The sequence below is a fragment of the Sphaerodactylus townsendi genome, linkage group LG08 (genome assembly GCF_021028975.2).
Source record: "Sphaerodactylus townsendi isolate TG3544 linkage group LG08, MPM_Stown_v2.3, whole genome shotgun sequence".
Classification (NCBI taxonomy): Eukaryota; Metazoa; Chordata; class Lepidosauria; order Squamata; family Sphaerodactylidae; genus Sphaerodactylus; species Sphaerodactylus townsendi.
This window is the reverse complement of record NC_059432.1, coordinates 51,702,523-51,725,773: the sequence shown is the minus strand read 5'-3', so window position 1 is coordinate 51,725,773 and position 23,251 is coordinate 51,702,523. Positions and strand designations below refer to the sequence as shown.

Genomic DNA, 23,251 nt, shown 5'->3' with positions numbered 1-23,251 from the left:
AAACAGCAGAAGGGTTGTGCCAGTGTCCATACCACCAACACCATGCAAAGTGGCACAAATGCTGGCACTGAGGAACTTATCTCACTAGTTAGCTGCCACAGCATCCAAAACCTGTGAGCTTGGCCCTCACACTGGTGTGGAGGGGGCATTTCATGGGCATTCCCAGAGGAGGAATTATCAGGCTGAGAATGCTCCTTCTTGTGGCACAGACTTAACACCACCAAAAAAAGGTGGTGCAAGTAATTTTTTCCAATGGGCATTCCCAGGGGAGAAAGGAGTTGCTGCTCGTATGTGCCCATGCGGCTGATTGCCTCTTTGCAGGCAGTGCGGCAGCACCATCCCTGAATGCCGTTCTACCACCTGCACTTTGGACTGGGCTGCCCAAGCAAAATATGCATAGAGACAGTCTTAGGTGAAGTGAAGCCATAACTGAGCAGCATTTTGCAGTCCAGGGATTTACTACGATATGTGGAAGAGATGCAAGATGTCACAGAGCAGAATAAACTAAAATCCTCAGTAAGTCCAAATCAGACTGCATAGCAAGTCTGATCTGTAAACGTTTATAAGGGAAAAATGGTTTTGTCACATCACATCACCTGTTTCGGTCTAAATTGAAAATAAGTAGGGTAACTTACAGTTTGAATTTACTGAGTTCAGAGCCACCTTCGGTCATGACTCTCTGTGGATTGTAGGTAGGGCATCCCTCTGTTCTTGCATTCCCATGGCAAATAGCCCTGCATTAGGAATTAGAGTCATTACTTAATACATTAGCAATTAGAGTCACTACTTAATCAATTTCACAGTGAAAGTTCCAATAAAGACTGACATTACAGGCCCAACTGGTCATTTTGCTTCTCTTCTGCTAGGACTCTGTGTTGGTGAATCCCTGCATTACAGACCCTAGGTTCAGGCCCCCATTACCAGGCTGAAGTCTGACATACAATATGTTTCCTGGAGGAATGGTATGAGGGGAATGGAGGTAATATTTTCCACTGCTTAAGAAGAGCTTTCTGCGCACCAATGAGTGGAGCTAGCTCCAAACTCCAGTGCCTTTATCTTGCCTGACAAGCAAGAAGAATGAAGATCAAAAGCAAATGAAAATCAATAGGATTAAGGTATTGAAATTCTTCTGTTTTGCCACAGGCTGTCACTCTACCTCCACATACTTAGCAGCTGGAGAAGATTTCTCTCTGGAAGAAAACAGATAAAACCAAAGGAAGTGGCTTGAACAGTTCAGAAGTTTGCTCTTCTGTTTTTGGTTGCCCATTTTGAAATTCCAAGAGATTCCTTGAAATCTGAAGTAACACAAGTATAATTAAAAAATGATGAAGAAATCTTAATCTTTATAATATTCATGCTGTGCTACAGGGGAAAAAACTTAATTGCCTGGCTGAATGTAACGAAGAAGGTGCATTTAATGGTGGGTTTAATGTTACTTGGCTTTGAATACATAGATTATTTGAATGCCTATGTAAATGTGCCTTATGCAGATGTGTAGAAATCAATGTGCCTTATGCAGATGTGTAGAAATCAATAAAAACATATGAGAGTGTTAAATATTGCTGGGTCATCCCCTGAACCATCAACTGAGTTCAGTGGAAGACTGAGCCTTTGAATTTTCTTCCTTGGTCTCCATAGGCCTGCTCCATCCATCTAACCACACCGCCACACTAGCTATCTTGGTGAGTCTTCAAAATATTTCCATCCATCCCTACTAGAGACACTTACCTATCCTTCAAGGGTCATTGCATAGTGAGAAAGTGAGTATGCCTCCTCCTTTGCTCCATATTTGGCCTAGTTCATTGAGATGCTTATTAAATGGAGGAATGAGAACAAATTCTGGCTTTGATACCCTGGAGCTTTTCCATAAGCAGAAGGATTTCCACCCAAAGAGTGGGACTTTTTTACTTCCTCCTGCAGCCCAAATTCTACATTCAAAATGCTGTTCTTGATGGTCATATCAGAAACAACACTTTATGCTAATTAGGGTGTAGCATGGGTGAGATACTTGACAAATGCATTATTCTACTGGTATTTGAAAAACTATTTTGTGTTGCCTTACTTCCATTTCTGAACCAGGCTTTTATGTCAAAGCACAAAGAGGAAAGACAAACTGGTGTTGAGGCAACAGATAAAGGTTGGATTTAGATATCAAAATAAACCAACCTTGTGGCTAATGTTTTTTTGATTCAGGTTGTCTGAGGGCAGTCCAAATATGATTTGTTGGTTGGGGCTATATCGAGATTCTAATCCTGCCAGGAGAATTACACCTTTCTAACCCATTAATTTCAATGTACTTTCAAGGTATAATGGTGCTTTGGATGGCACTGTAAACCACAGTTGGCATCTGGTTTGTTAACTGTGTTCTGTACTAATTGTGGCTTGTTTTTACGTATGAATTCGTAAATCCCACTATGTTCTGTAGCATTCTCCCCAAATATAGCTGAAGAATCTTGTCAGTGAGACAGACAGGTTCAGAACTTCTGAACAGGAATAAGGTAATGTTTTCACCACTAGGCACGATAGTAGATTTTCAAAGGTACTCAGCTAGCAGACAGATATAAACAATTGTCGTTTTAAACATTAGGCAGTAAATCTACATACTTTATCTGCTTCCATATCTGTGCCATTTTTTAGGATCCGGCAACCAATCAATGTTCTGTCAGGTAATTCGTATTGGGTGTTAAAGAGCCACTCTTTAGCTGTACAAGGCTTCTTTTGTGGTCCTTTATATTCCACCCAGTACTACCTGTCTATCTCCCAAGTTTCACCCTGGTTTCTCTGAGGAAGCTCTGCCTTTTGGGTTTCACATGCATTGATCTGGCTCCCAGCAAAATCTACCCATTCTTAGACTTCTATGCATTGGTTCAAGACTTCAGTAGACTATTCCTGTGAAAGTGTTCATATAGATTTTTAAAACTGGGAATTTGGAAATGCCTGCAGGCTACATGATTTCTTTAAAAGGCCAACAGACCTATATTACATGTATAGTATGGCATATGTATGGAGACAGGTTTTGCTCTGTTAGCATTGGATTTGGCCTATTGCAGCACAAATTAGAACTATTGCAGCACAAAAATTGAAAATCTGATTTTTTTTTCTAGAAGGACTTGTAGAATTGTTCCATCAGAATCAGTATCTAGAATCTTATTAAGCTTGCTTGTTTGATCCCAATGTTACAATCAATGCTATCCCAACAACGTATTTATTTTAAAAACATTATTCTGTTTTAATTTTCAAAATTTCACTCAATTTTGCTCAGTGCAAGGATAGACCAGTGCTGGGATTTGGGGCACGGCCTTGAAATGGTGGCCTCGTTTCTCCAGGACCAGGGACAGCCAGTGATACATGGGTGTCAGGAATAGGAGATGTTCTGGAGGCATCCACTTGTTTGTGGATGTTATTTAAATGTTATTTAACATTTACAAGTGTCCCCTGGTACAGCTTGTTCAGAGCTTTGGGCTGAGTTGTCACCAATATACTGATGACACTCAGCTTGTTCTGCTGATGGATAGCCAGTCAGCCACCACCCCAGATGTTTTGGCACAGTGTTTGGAGGCTGTGGCTGGCTAGTTGAAAAGAATAGGTTGAAGATGGAGGTCCTGTAGCTGGGTTGGTGAAGTCCGGTAGAGGTTTTCCAGCTGCTTAGTTTTGGCAATGTGGCATTACATCCAGCTGCGTCCATTAAAAGCTTGGATGTGACCTTGGAGTCCTTCCTTTCTATGGAGGTCCAGGTCACTAATACAGCAAGAATCACCTTTTACCATCTTCGACAGGCTAGGCAGCTGCCACCCTGCTTATCCCGCCCTGACGTAGCCACAGTGATCCAGGGAATGGTTACCTCCAGGCTAGACTACTGTAACTCACTCTATGCAGGCCTGCCCCTGAGACTGACTTGGAAGGAGAAGAAGAGTTTGGATTTATATCCCCCCTTTCTCTCCTGTAGGAGACTCAAAGGGGCTTACAATCTCCTTGCCCTTCCCCCTCACAACAAACACCCTGTGAGGTAGGTGGGGCTGAGAGAGCTCCGAGAAGCTGTGACTAGCCCAAGGTCACCCAGCTGGCATGTGTGGGAGTGTACAGGCTAATCTGAATTCCCAAAGAACCCTCCACAGCTCAGGCGGCAGAGCTGGGAATCAAACCCGGTTCCTCCAGATTAGATACATGAGCTCTTAACCTCCTATGCCACTGCTAACATTGGAACAGAATGCAGTGGCCAGACTCCTCACAGGTACATCTGTGAAAGAGTATATAACTCCTGTGCTCCGGCATTTGCACTGGTTGCCTTTGGAATTCTGAAGCAGGTTTTGGTTATAACCTTTCAGACCCTGAGTGGTCTGGAACCATCATATCTACAGAACTGCATCACTGCATATCACCTACAAAGGATGCTTTGGTCCTCCAACAAAAAATTCTGGTAGCCCCTGGCCCCAGAGATGTGTGATCAGCCTCAACCCAAGCCAAAGTTTTTTCAATCCTGGCTCCAGCCTGGTGGAACTCTCTATCAGCTGACTCCAGGGTCCTGCAGGATCTTAAACAGTTCCACAGGGCCTGTAAGATGGCAATCTTCCACCAAGCCTTTGGTTGAGGGCAATTGTGTGTCCTGATACCATCTACTGGTCTCTCTACAATGTGCTATCTTCAATATCACCTGCTCTTGATGTTACCCATGCTTGAATAGTTCCGTGACAGCTTGTGTGTGATCTGGGCTGGGTGGGTTTTTGGTAGGCCTAAATGTTGATCATCCTTTTAATAATAGTGATATTTTAGATATTAATGGAATTGTTTTATAATCTTTGTGTACTACCTTGAGCCTCAAAGATATAAATGTAATAAATAAATAAAATTAAATGAAATATAAGCACAATTTGCAAGTATTGTCGAAGGCTTTCACGGCCGGAATCACTTGGGTGCTGTGTGGTTTCCGGGCTGTATGGCCGTGTTCTAGCAGCATTCTCTCCTGATGTTTCGCCTGCATCTGTGGCTGGCATCTTCCTCTGAAGATGCCAGCCACAAAGTGGCAATCAGGAGAGAATTAACAGACAGGCTCCTGGCTGCAAATAATCTACAGGTTTTGGAGATTCTAAAACAAAAATTAAATTCCTCTGCACTCTGCAACAAAACTCATATCTATAATTTTCTTTACAGTTCATCTTGGGAGAAAAATTACGCCCAGGTAGGTTCTAACCAGCTGCATCTCACTGAGACCACCATAACCTTCAACATTCTTCCAGATGTTTCTTGTTTGTCAAAAGGAAGTTACCCTAATTATGGTCACAGTGTTTTTTTTTCTTTTTTTAATTATGAAAATAAAGTGTGAAATTAATTTGTGTTAAATACTCCTGTGTGCACTATAAAGGAGAAGATTTGTTCAAGCAAACATACCCAAGATCAGGAGGGTAAAAAAGGGAAAGCCACTGAAATCTGACTTAGATCCAAATGCTACAAGGAAAGGAAGCAAGAGGACTCAGCTGTCATCCTTCCCTAGAAATGACAAGGAGCAGGAACAATAAGTTCTGTTACAATTTGCTGTCTTTTTAAAAAGCCTCTTTCCTCCTATTATGATAGTAGACTCTCCATTGGCATCCATTTACTTAACTCAGGCCCCTTCCGCACATGCAGAATGATGCATTTTCAATGCATTTTTCAGCTGGATTTTGCTGTGCAAAATAGCAAAATCCACTTTCAAACAATTGCGCAGAAGGGGCCTCAGTATCAGATTTGTTGTTCTTGTTCTGGGTAACATTCATGCTGAGAACTTGCTAGGTTAGAAATTCTTGTGTTTTTTGGCAGGACTAGCACAGTACAAGATATCCAGTATGTACCCTGTTGCCATCAAACCTCTGCCTGGTTAGCCTTTTTCCCTTTTCCCCTACATTTTAATCCCCAAAAACAGTCACATGAGGCCTGTGGAGGCTGAATGTCAGGAAAAGAGGAGCTTATCATCATGCTCGCTGGAAAGAAAGGCAACCTTATTTTATTTGATTTATTTGATTTGATGTATACTCCCCCCTTTCCTGGCAAAATCCAGGCTCAGGATGGCTTACAAGATAATTATACATAGCAATCTGTATAGAACATAGCAACATATATAATTGTAATTATTAAAAATTTTAAATCTGTCCTAGCATTTTAAAAAATGGTGCCGTGACAATGATTTCTTCTACATACACTTCCATTTACATTAATTTCCGGGAGCAGTAAGAGCAGACCCAACAGAGATATGGGGAAAATGTAAGACCTGATTCAGCAGAAAAAGGAGGGAGGGGAGAAAGCGAGGGAAGCCTGCTGGTGTAGAGGCCGCCACTGCCTTCAGCCATTGGCCTGGTGGAGTTTCTCTCTTTGCTTCTTTTCAGACATTTACCAAGAAATTTCTACTGATGAAAATCCCCAGTTTAATGAAATAATTAGGACTGCTCTATAATGATTTCTTTCCTTACTTGGAAATATTTTCTGGACCTGTGCACCGACTCCTTCCTTTTTACCAGTAAAGGTTAGTGTTTTTCTTTCTCCAAGTCCCGGTAGTTTGTTTTCATTCCAGTCCCAAGTCCTTCTACTGAAGTGTAACATTATGTTTCTCCCTACTTCTTTTCTCCTTTGGATATCCAGGTACTATTGTTTGGGTTGCTGCCATAGTCTCTGGCAGTCTGCACTGTTGATCTACTCCACACTATCCACATCTGTCATTGTTGAACATCAGTCTGTCTCTTTCCCTTAGATTATTGACTCCCTGGATGTAAGAAGAACTTTGCTTTGGATTTGGATTTTTTGCCAGTACATATAGATAGCTATAGGTAGCCTTGCTTTTCCCACTTGCTCTGTCTCCCTAAGTTTTTGCTTGACTGATATACATTACACACTATATGTATATGGGTGAGGGGATGAGTGTGTGAAAATATTTGCATTTTCATGTGAGATTTCAACCATTAAATGTATTGCCTTATATTATGATCACTGCTCCAATGTTCTAATTATTCTCTAAAAAGTCACCTCTGGTTTCACTTCACTCAAGATTCATCTTCCAAACCTGTGTAAAGAACCATATCAACTTGTCAAAGATCTTTTGCCCAAATAGGGTTTGCTTCCTAAAGCTGGGTGTACTAAAGCCCAAGCCAGCAGTTTCTATTAGTAAGACATAAAGGAAAGGGTATAACTGTAGGGTGAAGTTAGAACAAAGTTGAAAAGAAAAGCTCATTCATATGGTGTCCCTAAATATACTTACCTATATATTCCTAATCACACATGGTAACAAACCTATAATCCTGTGGTGCTAACAAGCATTCCAAAATATGCTATTTGCCTCTGCGAAATGCTAGCCTGGACCACAACAGTACACAGACTGAGATTGCAAACCAGAATTCTCTCACTATAGCACAGGATTGTGGGATGTACTCAGTAGTGGGATTCAGCAGGTTTGCACCACTTCGGCAGACCCAGTTGTTAAATTATTTGAATCCCACCACTGGATGTACTCTCAGTTTGCATAAAGTGGTGTCAGATTAGAAGGAACATGCAAGTCTCATACACTCCTTCTGCATTTCCTGAGATCCTTCATGGACTGAGAAGATACTTCATAAATTCGGAGTATGAGGTCCAATGGTTTCGACATGGTTCTTCACTCTAGGTTGAGCCATGCAAGAGATCATGAAGACGTTTCCTGCTGTTCCTGAAGGGTAGGGTATAGATAAAATGAAAAAACAAATTCACATAAGGTACTAGCCAAACCACAAGCATGCAAGATCACAAGCTATAATACATTGTCAGGCATCTATTTATTCGGTGCTGCTTTTGCTTTCCTGGAAAAAATTATTTAACTGTAGCTAAATCCATTCTTTACATTCTTGCCAAAAACCTTAGGTCTCAGAACCAGATAGATCACCAAGTCTATTCAGCTTATTATGGGTATCAAGGCTGGATGGGAAGGACCATTCTGAAATCATTCCCTGCATCATGACAAACACTGAGCACCATCAATCCAGCAGTATGAAAAATCCAGCTATATCCTTCCAAACATATTTCAAGCGTATAGAGTGACTCGTGAGGTATTTGAGCAATATGGCGGCAGGGACAGTAGCTGTCTCAAAATTCTCCTTTCAATTCTTTGACTTTTAGTTTATCTGCTGCCCTCCCTTTTGAGATAACTGTGGAAAACAATTCTGTTTTAATTTATGAGTTTGGGAGGAAGGACAAGTATCTTGGAAACACTGGAATTTCAAGCTTGCAAACAGAAGATTTATGCTCTTAACAGAAGCTGATTCTTAATTGCCAACTGCTGGTTACATGCTGAGTGGGAGAAATAAAGAACTGAGAATTTATATACTACCTGAATTAAACACTTTTTGTTGCTGCATCCACTGAGGTTGAAATCTCCTCGAGCCTACAAAGATTGAGCTTGTATGGGTTCATACTTCAGCATTTGATGAATCTCTATACCTTCTGCTTGCTTATTTGATTGATTCCCACAGTATGTCTCAATTTTTTTAAAAAAAATGTGTTCTCCTTGGAGCGTCTTCCTTTCTTCCAACTTGTGCATAGAACTTAAAATTAATGAGTTTTACCCATTGAAAGAAGTGACCCCAAGTGGTGGGATGATACCTTTAAGTAATAGATTTTCTGCATTGGAACTGGAGGGCTTTGAGAAGGAGACTGTGGAACTGGAGCAAAATGATTCCTGTCTCTGGTGCTTCCCTCTGTGTCCCAGTTACTCCCAGCAGTAGGATCCCATTCAAATCAGTTTGGAAAAATGTCTACTTCTACAAGCAAAGAGAAAAAACACAGTTTCAGGATATTTTGGATTTTTTAGCCCGGCAATGTTTGCTAACTGCCAAGGCTGTGATTTGCATCTATAATCAACTTGCTTCAGTGGAGAAAAAAAACAATGGCTTGAGAGCCCAAGTGGACACACTTGGCAAAGAGTTTGCAGCTGAAGCTGTTGCTGCCTCTGATCTTTGACTGGTATACTTAATGAAAGATCCCCACCCAAAAGGGAAGGGGGCTCCTAAACAAGTAGCCAATAAGACAGAGAGCATGACTAGATCATCCTTAATCCAGAGCATCTCTACAGATTGCTCACCTGCTAACAATCCTTATGACTGCAATAAAATATTACATGCTAACCAGGTTATGTTATGCATTGGTCAGCTTGCAGAGAGATAGGATACAATTCATAAAGCAAAACTATCCTTGATTGAACTGCTACATACCCTGCTTCCCCGAAAATAAGACATGCCTTGAGAATAAGACATAGTAGAGGTTTTGCTGAAGTGCTAAATATAAAGCATCCCCCGAAAGTAAGACATTAGCAAAGAAGTATTATTTTTTGGAAACATGCCCGTCAAACAGAACCACCAGAGCATGTGCCGTAGCTGTGGGCCAGGAAAAATAAGACATCCCCTGAAAATAAGACATAGTGCATCTTTGGGAGCAAAAATTAATATAAGGCCCTTTCCGCACAGAGGCAGAAGGGCTTGGGTCGGCGTTGCTGATGCCCGACCCAGTGGCACTCAGAGACCATACTGCATGGGCGGTCCCAGAAAGAAGAACTGGGAGAGAGGCAGGCGTAGCTGAAGCGCCGTTGCCTTGTCGACTGCCTGCTCTCCGGCCCTCCCGACGCGTCGGCGGGGCCTGGGGACCTGCCTCCCTGCCCTCTTGCGCCTGCTTCCAGCGATACGCGGAGCGTCATGGGGGCATGTCAGGCAGCAAACAAAGGTGAGGGAGTGGGGGGGGGCGCCTGGGAAAGCCGCTGCCGTTATGCGACAGCGGCTTCCAGCCCTGCGTTTCCAGAAAGGAGTCGCAGCTTCCAGCACTTCTGGAAAGCTGCTCAACTTAAGCGCCGGTTGAAGCGACATGAGGGAAGCGGCTGGCGGCTGTGAAGCAGCTGTTTTAGTCGCGGAGAATGGTGTTGGTCTGGGGGCCGGCGTTTTTTGCGTCCCAGGTGCGCCATGTCCGCTCATCTTGAGCGGAAAGGGCCTAAGACACTGTCTTATTTTGGGGGAAACATGGTATTGACCTTCGTTCAGTAGATGAAGTCTATCTTCTGGTGACCTCCCATCTCTATTGGAATAAGAGTGCAAGCAAAAGGGGCCAGTAGACCAAAACTGAAGACTTCTCTGAAAATCTGGTGAACTGTGCTCTACTTCTTTCTGGTCTTTATTCCCTGGTTACATACCTTATATGTCAAGCTAAGTGAACTTCTAATGATTGCCATCAGTCACTTGCTTTACCAGGTATAAAATCATGGATGGATGGATGGATGGATGGATGGATGGATGGATGGATGGATGGATGGATGGATGGATGGATGGATGGATGGATGGATGGATGGATGGATGGATGGATGGATGGATGGATGGATGGATGGATGGATGGATGGATGGATGGATGGATACATTAATAAATATTTGGGCGGATTAGTGGAAACTTTATGACATTCATATCTTTAGACATAGAAGGCTCAATCCAATTGCTTGTTTGGTCAGATTGTAATTACGTTCAAGCTATTTATATTTTTGATAGGCAAACTGGTGGCCTTCTTTGTGTTAATCTGTATATACCACCAACTACATCTGTCACCTATTGGACCAAATATGGTCTATTTTTTTTAATATCCTAGAAAAGGCAGAGACACTATCCCCTGGGATGGACATTTTGCTGTCAGGTGATTCTAATATCAGAACTAGCCAAGATAAAAAAATTACATCAATAAGGTGCAATTCATTTTGGAAGAGGCTTGGTATATCCCTTGGGCTTAAAGTTCTACATCATTCTGGAGTTATGCTCCTGAACACCATCTTTAGAATTGGTCTCTGTTCATAGTATCTATAAGGATTCTTCCAAGAGTTTCTACTCCATTTTAGCCTTGAGAGGTGCTAGTGTGATTGACCATATCTTGTTTTCCTTGCCTTTGTTTGATAGAATCACTGTATTTGGTACCCATTATAGGTCTGAGAGTGACCATTTACTATATCTATAAACTTAGCCTCTCTATGTAATATTTTCAATCTAGTCACGCATAGAATTCAGTGGAATGATCTATGAGATACCAGTACTAAACAGTGCCTTAATTCATTTGATTTATTAAATCTTAGAGTGCAGCTAATCACAGATATCGCAAATGTTATAAATGATTTCAGCAATATCATTTCCTTGCTGAACCCTTATTTGATTATTCAAAGACCTGCTACCCAGATTAATTTAAGGAAAACCTCATTTGGCCAGGATTGTAGAAGTATGAGAAAAATCTGTCACCTTCAAAGAAAAGATAGATTAGATAAAAAGGTAATGTTATACAAACTGTAATTCAGCTTCATAGCCAATATAAATAATTCCTGAAGTGGGAAAAAATCCTGTTTAACAAATCCAAATGGGATGAATTTGCTTTCACAATCACAAATAAAAATGTTTAAAAGTTTTGGGAATTGATTGCCCAAGGTCTAGCAGTTGGTAATTTCACAGACTGCTCCAACCCAATTGAAGTAATACTTCTTTTTTGCTTTATAAATCCTTCAGGCACTTTTGCGTCTTTTGAATATGTGTCCATGATTTGGACGCCACTTTGCCAGGACCCGAGTTTACCTGCAGCGTGCTAAAACTGATTAATGTGCTGTAGGAAAGAATTTTGAGGGGAGGATATGGTTACCACCCTGAGTTATATGTTTTAAACTTACACTGATGGTTCCTATTTTCGTTTATAATGGCTGCACTTTTAACAACTCATGTGCGGCACGGCCTGTGAAAAGTGGGAACAAAGAATCATGGTTCCCATCTACAAAAAGGGTGATGATTTAACAGACAGGGTTGAACTTTTAAACAGAGACCGGATTCGTATCGTTGGGACTGGCGGAGGCAAAAACATTGGACAGTTCGGGCGGTGTGATGGTAAAATCCCGTTAACCTTTCAACTTTCTGAATGCGCTATTTTAGAACGGCTGGCCAAAGTATGACAAGTACAGGTGGAGCTCAAATGTGTTGGGAGGCTGTGGAATGCCTTCCCCTGTAAAAAAAAAGCACGAACTTTCCCAATGGCGAACCATTCCATCTAACCCAGGATCGGGTACTCATTTACCGGTTCTTCCTCCCTAACAACCAGCGGCGATTGGCAAACCTGGCTGTTGCCAATCGAGGTGAGACTGAAAGCCTAGGAAGCAAGCACAGGCTTTGGTGGCAGAGGAAGTGAACAGGCGTGGCCACATGTGGAGTTTCCAACTCTGGGTCAATGAACGGAGATTTGGAGGTGCCAACGATGTAACTGCAATCAACGGACCGTTGGGACGGTTCCTCCTCTCAAACTACACTCCGGCACATGAACGCCGGGCCGGATGAAACACTTCACGCCTGGCGGGCGCATTTCATGCCTTCCGGGGCCACGGTGGCCCAATCGTGGTTGAGGGACCCCAGATGGCGGGCAAACAATTACTGCTTATTACTCGTTTAAACATAACATCCAAATACGCCATGGCATCTAAGCGTGTCTGTAATGCACTGCTGACCCAGCAGCACGTGGTAGAAACGTTGGCACCAACGGACCCTCGACTTCAGTGCTTTTAGCACACGCCCTCCATCATCCCCAACGGAATCACGGTTCATGAACTGATTGGCTCTCCAGTAAACAAATTGGGATGACCGGTCGTACCCAGGCGAGGGATTTGAATGAACAACTTCGACTCCTCTCCGCGCGTAGCCAGGTAGAGATCACTGCATCTGCTGTCGGTCTCCGACCTCCGACTCTCGGAGACTCCTCGTTCATCCGCACTATTAGAATCGCAATAAAAGGTGCCAGGAACCAGCCGCGGGGAGATTAAGCAAAGACGCGGTTATAAACCCATGACTGAACGGACCTCCGTGCCAGATGTTATCTCAGCGTGCCATTTCTTTCACTGACCAGTAGATTAGGCCTTGACAAACTGTTTGAAACCGCAGAATCCCTCGAACATCATACCCTGCTCACCGTCGCCTACAGGAAGAACGTGCCGATACGAAGTCCGCTGGATCGGCGCATCCAGGAACCACGAACGGTTTCGGTATGGCTTTCACCATGAATGGCGCGATCCAGAACCAGTCCTTTCGGACACCTTCCCTATCGGAACGTTTTGGTGGGTGATACGGAACTGGCTTGAACTTGATTGAAACTTTGACGAACTGGCATTAAGCGAAATACCCAGATACCGTGAAGAGGGAGGAGCTTCGGCATTGGTTGAGGAGATGGAAGCTCAATCCATGGTACCCAGAGGGGGGACATTGAATCTTAAGGACTGCAGGACGATAGCATCATAGCGCCTCTTTGAACAGAGCCTCGTAACGCCCACGATATGCGCTACTACTCGGCATTGGAACCGTGTTTGCCCATGTGGCAATCGACTATACGAACACCATGGCTCCTGTACGCAGGCGCTCGCTTCGATCTTTCACATTCAATTTCCAACCCGGAATTTCTCCTCCATGTTAAATTGGGGCGTATCCTCCTTCATACCCTGCTTCCTCCGCCCATTTCAAATTGCGAGACGAACCAGCTTCTCCTCTGCTCCGCGTTCCATTTCGAAGCCACCGCATTTTTTTCAATTCCCGGCGTAATGGCGCCCGGAGTTTCAAAAAACTCTAGCGGGATAGGCGTGTACATACGATCACGAAAGAAACTTAACGGAAGAGCGATGCCGATATTCTCACGTGTTATTCGCGTCACATCACAGATACGGTACGAGGATGACGAGACTGGTTGGCCAGTAAACGCCCCTTGAACTATAACCTCTCCACCGAGCTCGATAAAGCCATGTCGGATGTAAGATCGCAAGCCCCCTTCATTGACGTAGGCATACTGGGAATGTCGCGAAATTCACCTAATGATTCGGGCGACCCGGAAACACACCGTATCGCCAGGCTACGGTGGCCTGCACAATTTGTGATCTGGGGAAGCGAGTTCACGCCAGCAATACATCGGAGAGACGCGTCCCGGCGCAACCTTCAACGCCGAACGATACTTTTACCGCCAAGCCCTAACGATCAGATTGTCCCTTGCCTGAGAGGCCACCCTTCACGGTCGCCTCTGATGCGCCCTATAAGGCATTTATCAAAGTCCCAATGCGGCCAGCAAAATGGGTTGGATCCACCATCCGGCAAAAAAACCCCAAAGAGCCCTAATACCGGAAGGTTTGTAAAGACAGAGCTTCAGGAAGCTCTCTCTCAAAGGCAGAGTGGACCGCGAAAGGCCCAGAATGGAAGCTCCTCATGCGCCTCGCTAAAGAAACGCCTCCACTGGAAGTGCGCAAACAATCACGGGCACAAACAAGGATCACTGAACTAGCCGACATGCCAAAAGCACCTGGGACGCCGGATCCCTCCGCCCACCAAAGCTAATACCACCTCCCCTCGCCCGCCTTTACTCTCCACGGCGGGAGGCAACCTCCAGAATGACTTTACTTTAATACGGCAGACCCGGGACACTTCCGAAGGGGAGTGTAGAGCAGCCAGTGGGGGGGGGCCTACAACCCGATGGAGGAGGGTCCTCCCAAGAGGAGAGCCGCCCAAAGACCAGTTACTTACGGTGCCAGAAGGCTTTTCCATTGGAGGCGACTGCCGATCGGGGAAACTTCAGCGTAGGCGTCTCCCAAACTAAGGACCAAGGAGGAGAATAGCCGACAGACTGAACACCGAATTGCCTTAAACCGCCCCCACTTTCATTGGTATCACCAGCTCCGCGTGCACCCAGCCCATCTCCTTCGGTTCCCCGCGGGGTCATAGCCGGCTAACTGAGTACGGCGACCCCATCCCTACCGGGACTATTGGGCTGGGTGCTGCACTAAAGACCTCCATAGCTGAGCAAAGAGTGTTCATCATTCGAGATTAATCGACTCCACGCGCCAGGGACCCATCCATCTCCAAATCTGGACCCGAACATCCCACGCCCAGGAGTTGCCACAGCGGAACCAATACGCTGGCTGAGTCCTCCTGCCCCATCGTTGCCAGCTGCCGACCCAATAGAAGGCTACAAGCCGTGGCAGCAGCCCGACATGGGGCAGCGCAATACCTACCATCGCTGGCGGTGGAGGCGCCTATCGGAACTCCAGCCCATACCTGGAGCTTCGCCATAGAAGGATAATATGTTCAGGGCCTGAGTACGTGGACACCCGAGCTGATGTTGCCGTCATCAGAGCAGCGGTGGCCCGACCAGGGGTACGACGAGCTTACCAGCACATCTGGGGGGGTGGGGGGGGAGACAAACCGGACAGCGAACAGAGCATCCAGCCAGCTCCCGCGGTCAACAATGGGGACTTCAGCGACGCAACAGTCTGGCGAAGATCCCTTGCGTTTTAGACATCCATGTCGAAATCTCTGGGGAAGGGACCTCATGAGTCAGGTCAAAGCGACTTTGGTCTGGGATGGGTAAGGCCATCACAGATCGGCTGATCCCCAATTATTGCCCTTCCGAAATTCCCTTTTCTAATTTCCGTTAAAGAAACTGTTTCCCTCTCCCCTCTCTTCTCCCTTCTGTTTTCGACCAGTGATGGCGGGAGGGCCAGTAGCTGACTGGCCCTCCCTGGATTAAAATCTAGGCCCGTCCTGATACCATAGCCTTTTGCCAAGGACAGACCCCAGTTTAAAAGAATACCGCGCAAATTCACCACTAGGCTCCAGCTTGAAGCCTCCAGTGAGTGATGGTATCGCCAGCACCATCATCACTTCTAAGGAACGCTTAGCGAAACCGCCCCTATAAGGGAGTGGTTTTGTGAGTGGCATTCCCAAGATAATTCAATCACGGTACAAAAAAATTTTGCACCATCCCAGCCCCCCCCTCTCGTTTGGCCCACCAAGATCCACGGTGGTACATTTCCCTTACAAGGAAAACCCCCCCCCCTCTGCATGTGGAGATCCTCTGCCTTCCAACGCGCTAAATGCCGTGTTCCCCTGAAGCACCCATCCCCAAAAGAGCCCGAAGCCCCTTTACGTGCTACTTACTGATTAAAGCATGCATACCCACCACAATCCCCAGACCATGTTCCGCTAATCTCACCGAGGGCTCCGGACCCTAAGCCTTGGCGCACCCAATTGGCGGCTCACAAGCCAATTCCCACCAGGTGCGCCTACCTCCTGCCCTCCCTGTCAAAACAATTAAAGAAGAGGGTAAAGGCTGACTGATGGGGATTGCATTAAAAGCAACCTGCAAAACTCAGAAGCCTTCTTATATTAAACCAGCCGCTCTAACCTACCAACTCAAACAAAAAACTCGATCTATCTCCCGCCATCAAAACGGCTCTAGGAGCCTGGTACCTGGGGACCCGACCCTCCCATAACCTGGGAGAGGGGTTGTGTTTTCAGTCCTTCTTCCTACGGGTCCCTGTGGACTCAGGCTTCGCCATGACAGGCCAGCCCATGGAATGAAGCCAGGGAGAAACCAACCCCATCCGGAGATGGAACACATCTCCCTAAAGGATCCGCCCAGCGGTCTCAACAGGAGCGCCCGTCGCCCAGCGTAAAGACCCGAATGACCGCAGGGGAGAGATCCGTGACCGCCGAGCCAAACTCAAGAGCTGCTGCGTAGCAAAGGCCACCCTGAGACACCCGAGAACCTCTGTACGGCTCTCTTTGCAATCATCACTGCCAACTCAGCGGCCACCATCCTTGCCTGCTCTGCTGCCTCCTGCGCCAGCGGCAATCGGCCACCCTGACGAACTTTTACCAGACCAACTTTATCTGGGAGCAATTCGCACGCGCTGCCAGCGTCTGGGTGATCCCTTTTGCCTGGGCCAGTTACCTAGGAGTTGAGGGAGCTTGCTGAACACCTGCCTGCTCCCGTCTGCAAAGCGCCCAGACTTCTAAGCCGAGGAGTCTGGAGTTAAGCCCTTCATGAATGCCTCATCCATCGGGTACTCTATGGCGCCGACTGGGGACCCGTCGTTAAAACCCTCCCGACTGGCGCTCTCTCCCCTTGTCACCAAGACTGTATGGCCCCAACCACGAATCCAACACCTGCGCCCGCATCACGGCGCAGCCATGGCTTGAAGAACCGACCCGGGCCCATTCATCGGCTCGTTAGTGGAACTACGCACGCGGAGGGCATTCCCCGGTGTTCGAGAACATCCCTGCTCCCCCCAGAGGGGGGGGCTGGTTTGCTGGACCTGCCCGAGGGGAGAGAGCGTTTAATTACATTCCCGCCCGACTCTCTGCGGGACTCTTTGTTGCCTCAATTAGCCTCACCATCGTCATTACCCAGGCTCCCACCCCAGGGGCCTGACGCGCCGCCCGCCCGGCTCGCTCTGCCGCCAGTCCCTCCTGTGGACGGCAGCGTTAGCCCTCTCAAAGCGGGGAGTTTGTCTCCCTTACTGCGACTTCCTTAGTGGGAGTCCCCGGACCATGCCTCCTACAACTAAGACCTTATCGGCTGACTGGCCTGGCCCTATCGCGAAGTCTATCATCTACCTCCACGCTCTGGATGCCCTGGCTTGCCTCCGAGCAGCAGGAACTTCATCAGCGACCTTAGATAATGGAGTGCAGCTATTGATTTACTTGCTGTTGTTGCATCGCAAGGTTGTGAAAATGTACATAATATGTGTTTGCTTTAACCTCTCTGACAATTCCCAGTTGATTCGCTATAGAAAGTCACGTGAGGCTGCAAGAAGTTGTATCTAATCTGAAATATGATGTTTTTTTGCCCCATTGGTGGTCAGCCCTCTGGAGCTGGCTGCCGGGAGGATAGTTGAGTGCTATTGTGCAGCTCTGTATTGGTTTTAATTATATGCCTGCGTTATCGGATCTTGTTTAGTTCAGTGTGTGTCCTAATATTGCCTGCATAGCGTGTGGCAGAAGCCCCTCGAGGTTTTGCCTGCCCGCAACCAAAGTTCTAATGTTACACAAGCTTAGCTCGGTCAACTTGACCAGAACCCAGCGGAGGAGACAAAGCGTCGCTTTAAATCACCCTAGCATTTCGGTCCCAGCCACTAAAATGTAAAAAAAAGGAGATGTAGTAATGCACTGCTGACTAGCAACACCGTGGTAGAAACGTTGGCACATAGCGGACCTCTCGACCTTCTGGTCGCTTACACCGCACCCCTCCTCCTCATCCCCTATGGAGTCCGCGGATTCATGAACTGTCGGCTCAATTTCACGGGAGCCTGTAGGGGACAATGGTCTTGCCCCAGCAGGTGAGGATTAGGCTCAGGCGGCTGCACGGCTCCTCTCCTTGCGGTAGCCAGGTGAGATCATGCATCACATATGATGATCTCTCCCGACCTCCAGCTCCTTCCCGGAACTCCTCCGTTCCTCCCTCTACTACCGCCCCCCAATAGAGATCATCGCCAATAAAGGTGCCAGGAACCAGGCGGGCCGGAACCAATGCCGCAGCGGAAGATTAAGCTAGGAACCGGACCCGGACCTCCAGCTCCGCTGCTGGCGATCTCCACCAGATGGAGATGTTATCTCAGCGTCTCGTCTGGTTCTTGCAGCGATAGCCATTAAGATTGACTACACTTGTCAAGCTAGAAGACTGGGCCAAACAGTCAAATATTTTTACCCCAGAACAAGCCAGCTTTCAAAAAGGTCATAGTACAACTGGTCATTGTTTAGTCCTGAAGGCTCTTATTGAAAAATATACTAAGAAATTCAAATGCCAGCTTTTTATAGCTTTTGTGGATCTCACTTCAGCCTTTGACTCAATTGATCATTTTAGGTTATAGTATGAACTAGATAACACTAATATAGATAGAAGATTATTTAGGCTTCTAAAAGAGTTGAATTCAGTCTTACAATTAAGATCAGAATGGGCACCCAAGGACCCAATATCCCTTACTGACCCAATATCCCTTATGAATGGGGTTAAACAGGGTTGCCTTCTGGCCTGTTTTTTATTTAATTTTAACGTTAATTACATTGTACAGAAAATGAACTTAAAGATTAACTGCAATAAAACCAAAATAGTAATCTTTGGTAACTCCAAAACAAAGGCTGGATGGACTATAGGCAATCATAACGTGGATTAATGTCCTTTTTTTAATATTAAGGTTTTATTTTTCAGGCTTCCTTGTTTTGGCAGGTGCACTTAAATGCTACTCTTTGGGTAGCTCATCACACATCAGGTGCTATTTTAATTTTTTCCCCCCATTCCATTGGTAGAAGGGGGCACCTTGTTGTTCTAGCATGTAAAGCCTTTTTAGGCAAGGTAGTACCCCAGTTACCTCAAAGAGCTGAGATTTGGGGGTGGAACTGAAAAATCCTGATTCAACTAGATACTATTCAGAACATCTTCATCAGAAATATTTTAGAATTTCTCCAGGGTACACCAGCAACACATTTAAGAATGAAGGTGGGTTTGACCTCCATTATTATGCAGGCCCATCTAAAGCTCCTTCACTTTTATATTAAGCTGACAAATGCCCCTGATATTCAGCTGGTTAAATAAGGCAACCAGTTTTATTCAAAGGAGAACTACTGAACAAAAAAATATTAACTTCTATTTTGCAATTATATGCCTTACCTGGTCTTGAAATAGAAGACGGGACCTTATTAAAATGCGTGGTTAATAAGGAGACATGCCACAATATTTACTTAATTAAAAATTCAAAGCTTTCTGTTTGGTATCCTCATGTTAGCACACAAATATATTTTCATGGTACCTATGGCTCATTCCGCACACGCAAAATAATGCACTTTCAAGCTGCTTTCACAACTGTTTTTGCCATTCCGCACAGCTTCAAAGAGCCCTGAAAGCAGCTTGAAAGTGCATTATTCTGCGTGTGCGGAATGAGCCAATCAGATATTTCCAAAGCTCCATTAAGAAATTTTACAAATGCCCATATTCAAAACAGTGCCCTCAGCTTTTTTAAAGAGCAGATATAATAAAAGCCTTTTGGCTGTATGCGTCTGTCTTTATACATACAGTCATGTAGAGAATTTGACTCATCTTCTACTACTGTCCACTGTACAGCTCTATCTGATCTAGGTTGAACCAGGCTATTCCACACTCCCTTGGAACTGATGAGAAGCACATCAATTTCCTTCTGGCAGACGTAGATCCTTCTGTTACTCATTATGTAACCTCTTTTATGTATGCTTCAACTAAACATAAGGTAGAGACACATGCATTTCAACCTCTCAAAATAGGTATATTAGTTATATTTGTTTTAAGGTGATGCCAACCTTTGTCTAATTCTACAATTGTTTATTATTGTATTTGTTGTAATTTGCAATGCTAAAGTCTGTGACAACATTTTAATAAATTGCCTACTCATAAGGTATTTGGTTTAGTTCATTGAACTGCTAAAATGAAAAGCTGGCTATGAATCCCATGGTGCAGCTGGTGAAATTCTGCATTATATAGGCTTTAAGTTGTGCCCATTAGTCAACATGGATCTTCTTCCAGCAAAAACTGCAGAAGGCAACAAGCAGGTCAGGAGGCATCAAGATAAGAGCACATAGCCCATGCTTTGACTCCAGAAGAGCAAGCAATCAAGAATGTGCACCACATTACATCTGCTATTACAAATACTAGACAGTGGGAAAACCTTTTCAGTTTTTCCATGGTATCTCTCCAACACAGACTGATTTGGGGTTATTTCATTCTACAGACTTGCCATTTAAAGCCAAATCCCACATTTTGGAAGATTCATTCATAAACATCTGTGTGGCAAGAAGCCAGAAGAGCTCCTTCATCTGTCTTAAGTTCACTGGAACATCCAACTTGGAATGGTTCTTTTTTTATCCCCCTTGTGTATTTCTAGCCAGAACAAATGTGATCATATTTTAAACTGTCTGTGTGCTTTCATGTGGTATTTTGGCATATTGGTGCCTGAAGTGTCCTTAATTGTTGCTGTAATAATAAAACCGGCATCCTTTGGCTTGAAATAGCATTCTCTAGCTTACGCTGCTACAATTCCCATTACTAGCAGGATAACTGAAATTCTTTAGCAATCCCAAATTTGAAGCAATTTATTCTAAATCATATTACTCAAGGGAGAATGTTGTACAAGTGTTTAGAATAATTATTATCTTGCTGGAAATGTGCTGAGGTTTATTCCAAAGTGATTCTTGAAAAAGAAATTCTTTATGAAATATATAGTGTTGACATTCTGGACCAGTTGTTTTCCAGAAGATTTTGACTCTTTAATGCTGAGGAAATGAATTGGCACATCTCTAGCTTAATGCCCTACTTAAATATTGAAGGCCCTCCTTATTGTGCTTCAAGTATAGCAAATTCTTATTGTTGTCTTGGATCAGTAAATAGCAAAGGATGATGGGAATCAATGTAACTGAGATAATTATCAAAATCCTGTGGGTTCAAAAGTAACTAGAGCAGGTACAAAATCCTGTGGGTTCAAAAGTAACTAGAGCACCTTCACTGTGAATTACTTACATTTAAAAATGAAGAATTTGCTTTTAGTCCACAGGTATAGGATTTCCTTTAAACTATTTAAATAACCATATAAAAATGTGTTATTTTCATAATGAACATTTCTTTTTAACTAGTGTATCTTGTTGAAAATGCAACTTATTCACACATATATGTATGTATTTATAAAAAGATCTGATCTGGAATCCAAAATGTGTCCTTCCCATATAAATCAGTTCACATTGATTCATTAATGTTTTTCACATGTATCTGCCCAATATGACCATATACTACATTTTTCAGTAAGATCCCACGCTCATGGTGTGTGCAAGATAGTCCAAGCTTGATGAAAGAGGCAGCTGTTCACTATTTATTTTTATCCTCTTTGTTAGATGTATGGCCACGTACCCCATACATTACATACCATCCTTCTTCTGCAGATAATCAGGCAGAGCTCTTAAGTTAACTATAATTCATTCATTCTGACTGCACAGTGCCGTTCTTTCATCAGACACATGTGATCTTGTAATTAGATACTGTACTGGATAGCAATCTTAACTTTGTCGTTTCCAGTTTCGATCTTCAGTTTTTACCAGTGTAGTTTTTGTATAGGATTTCATAATGTGTTGACCTGGAATAGTAGAAGACTAGCATAGTATAGACACCATTACAGTAGCCTTATCAGGCTATATAAGTAAGAAAGATGTGCCCAGAGTGGAGGGTTTTACCTACCCAACTTTGTACAAAGGGATGATAATGTCTCAGTGACTGTTTTGTGATCCACCTCTTGCTGTTTTTCACATGCAGTCTTGCATTTCACAGATACAAATTTTCCTGCAGTTGTATAACTCCAAACCAGGGATGGGCAACTGGTATCCTGAAGATGACATGTGCCTTCTATTATCATTTTCACAGGCCCCCTCCTCTCCATGAATCAGATTGAATGTGCAGGATGCTTCTTCTCACCTCGCAGATACCTCTCCTAACTGGACATGAAGGGCATGGACAATTCATGGAGATTTATCAATTAGTTTTTCCTTTAGAAATGTCTTAAACCCAGAGACTTCCTTGGAGTGGCTTGCAAAGCAGAGACAGTATCCAGTAAATGGCTGTTAGACATTTGGCTCAACTTCCTTTATTCCTCTATCAAACTCCAGTCAAGAATCCATTGGTGTCAATGTAGTGTAATAGTACCCCTGGAAGAATGAGGAGAACCACCTCAGTGAAGTATCTCTTACCCCCATGGAGGCTAGGAGGTCAACCAGAACCAAATTTTTCACTGTGTTGAAAGCAACTGATGGACCCAAAGGATAAATTGGAGGAAGGAAAATAAGATATGCACTGGAGGAAGAGGAGGATACAGTAAGGTCTGTTCGACAGTGGAATGCACTACCTTGGAATGTGATGGAGTCTCCTTCTTTGGAGGTTTTTCAACAGAGGCTGAATGACCACCTGTCAGGAGTGCTTTGATTATGTGTTCCTGCATTGCAGGGGATTGGACTTGATGGCCCTTGGGGCCTCTTCCAACTTTATGATTCTATGCTAAATACTAGCTAGAACCTGCAAAGACTTGCAGGGTGAATGTCCCTCTCTCTCCACTATTTCATTCATTGTTGTGTGTTTACGTGGGCACATTTGCAATCAAGGCTGCCAACTCCAGATTGGAAAATTCCAGGAGATTTGGGGTAAGAAGCTTAGCTATAGCAGGATTTGAGGAGGGGAAGGTCCTCAGCATTTATCATACATTGACAAAAAATGTATGTGTGTAAATAAAATAGTGTGATTGTTTTATTTACACACAGTCTGGTGGCTTGCCACTGCTACCCTGCTGGGCCCAGCTTCTTCTTTTGAATGCTTGCAGAATGCATGGTGATTGGCTGGAAGTGAGTCATTGCCACACGTTCTAAACTTTAGAGAATTATGTCTTAGGATGGTTATTTT

General features: G+C 44.5%; 2 long non-coding RNA genes across 2 annotated transcripts in view; one reads left to right on the top strand and one right to left on the bottom strand.

The window, feature by feature from the left end:
• Window positions 1-634: 634 nt before the first annotated feature.
• The window catches only part of LOC125437901, a 46,001-nt gene continuing 23,384 nt past the window's right edge, over window positions 635-23,251 (bottom strand). Inside the window, exons 5-7 of the long non-coding RNA XR_007245274.1 lie at window positions 8,596-8,753; window positions 7,526-7,666; window positions 635-734 (exon numbers count right to left, since the gene is read on the bottom strand). This is a non-coding gene — a long non-coding RNA (uncharacterized LOC125437901). The remainder of the gene's footprint in view (window positions 735-7,525; window positions 7,667-8,595; window positions 8,754-23,251) is intronic.
• LOC125437902 lies at window positions 5,082-6,934 on the top strand. The gene is made up of 3 exons (XR_007245275.1): window positions 5,082-5,176; window positions 6,357-6,493; window positions 6,610-6,934. It is a non-coding gene; the product is annotated as an uncharacterized LOC125437902 (long non-coding RNA).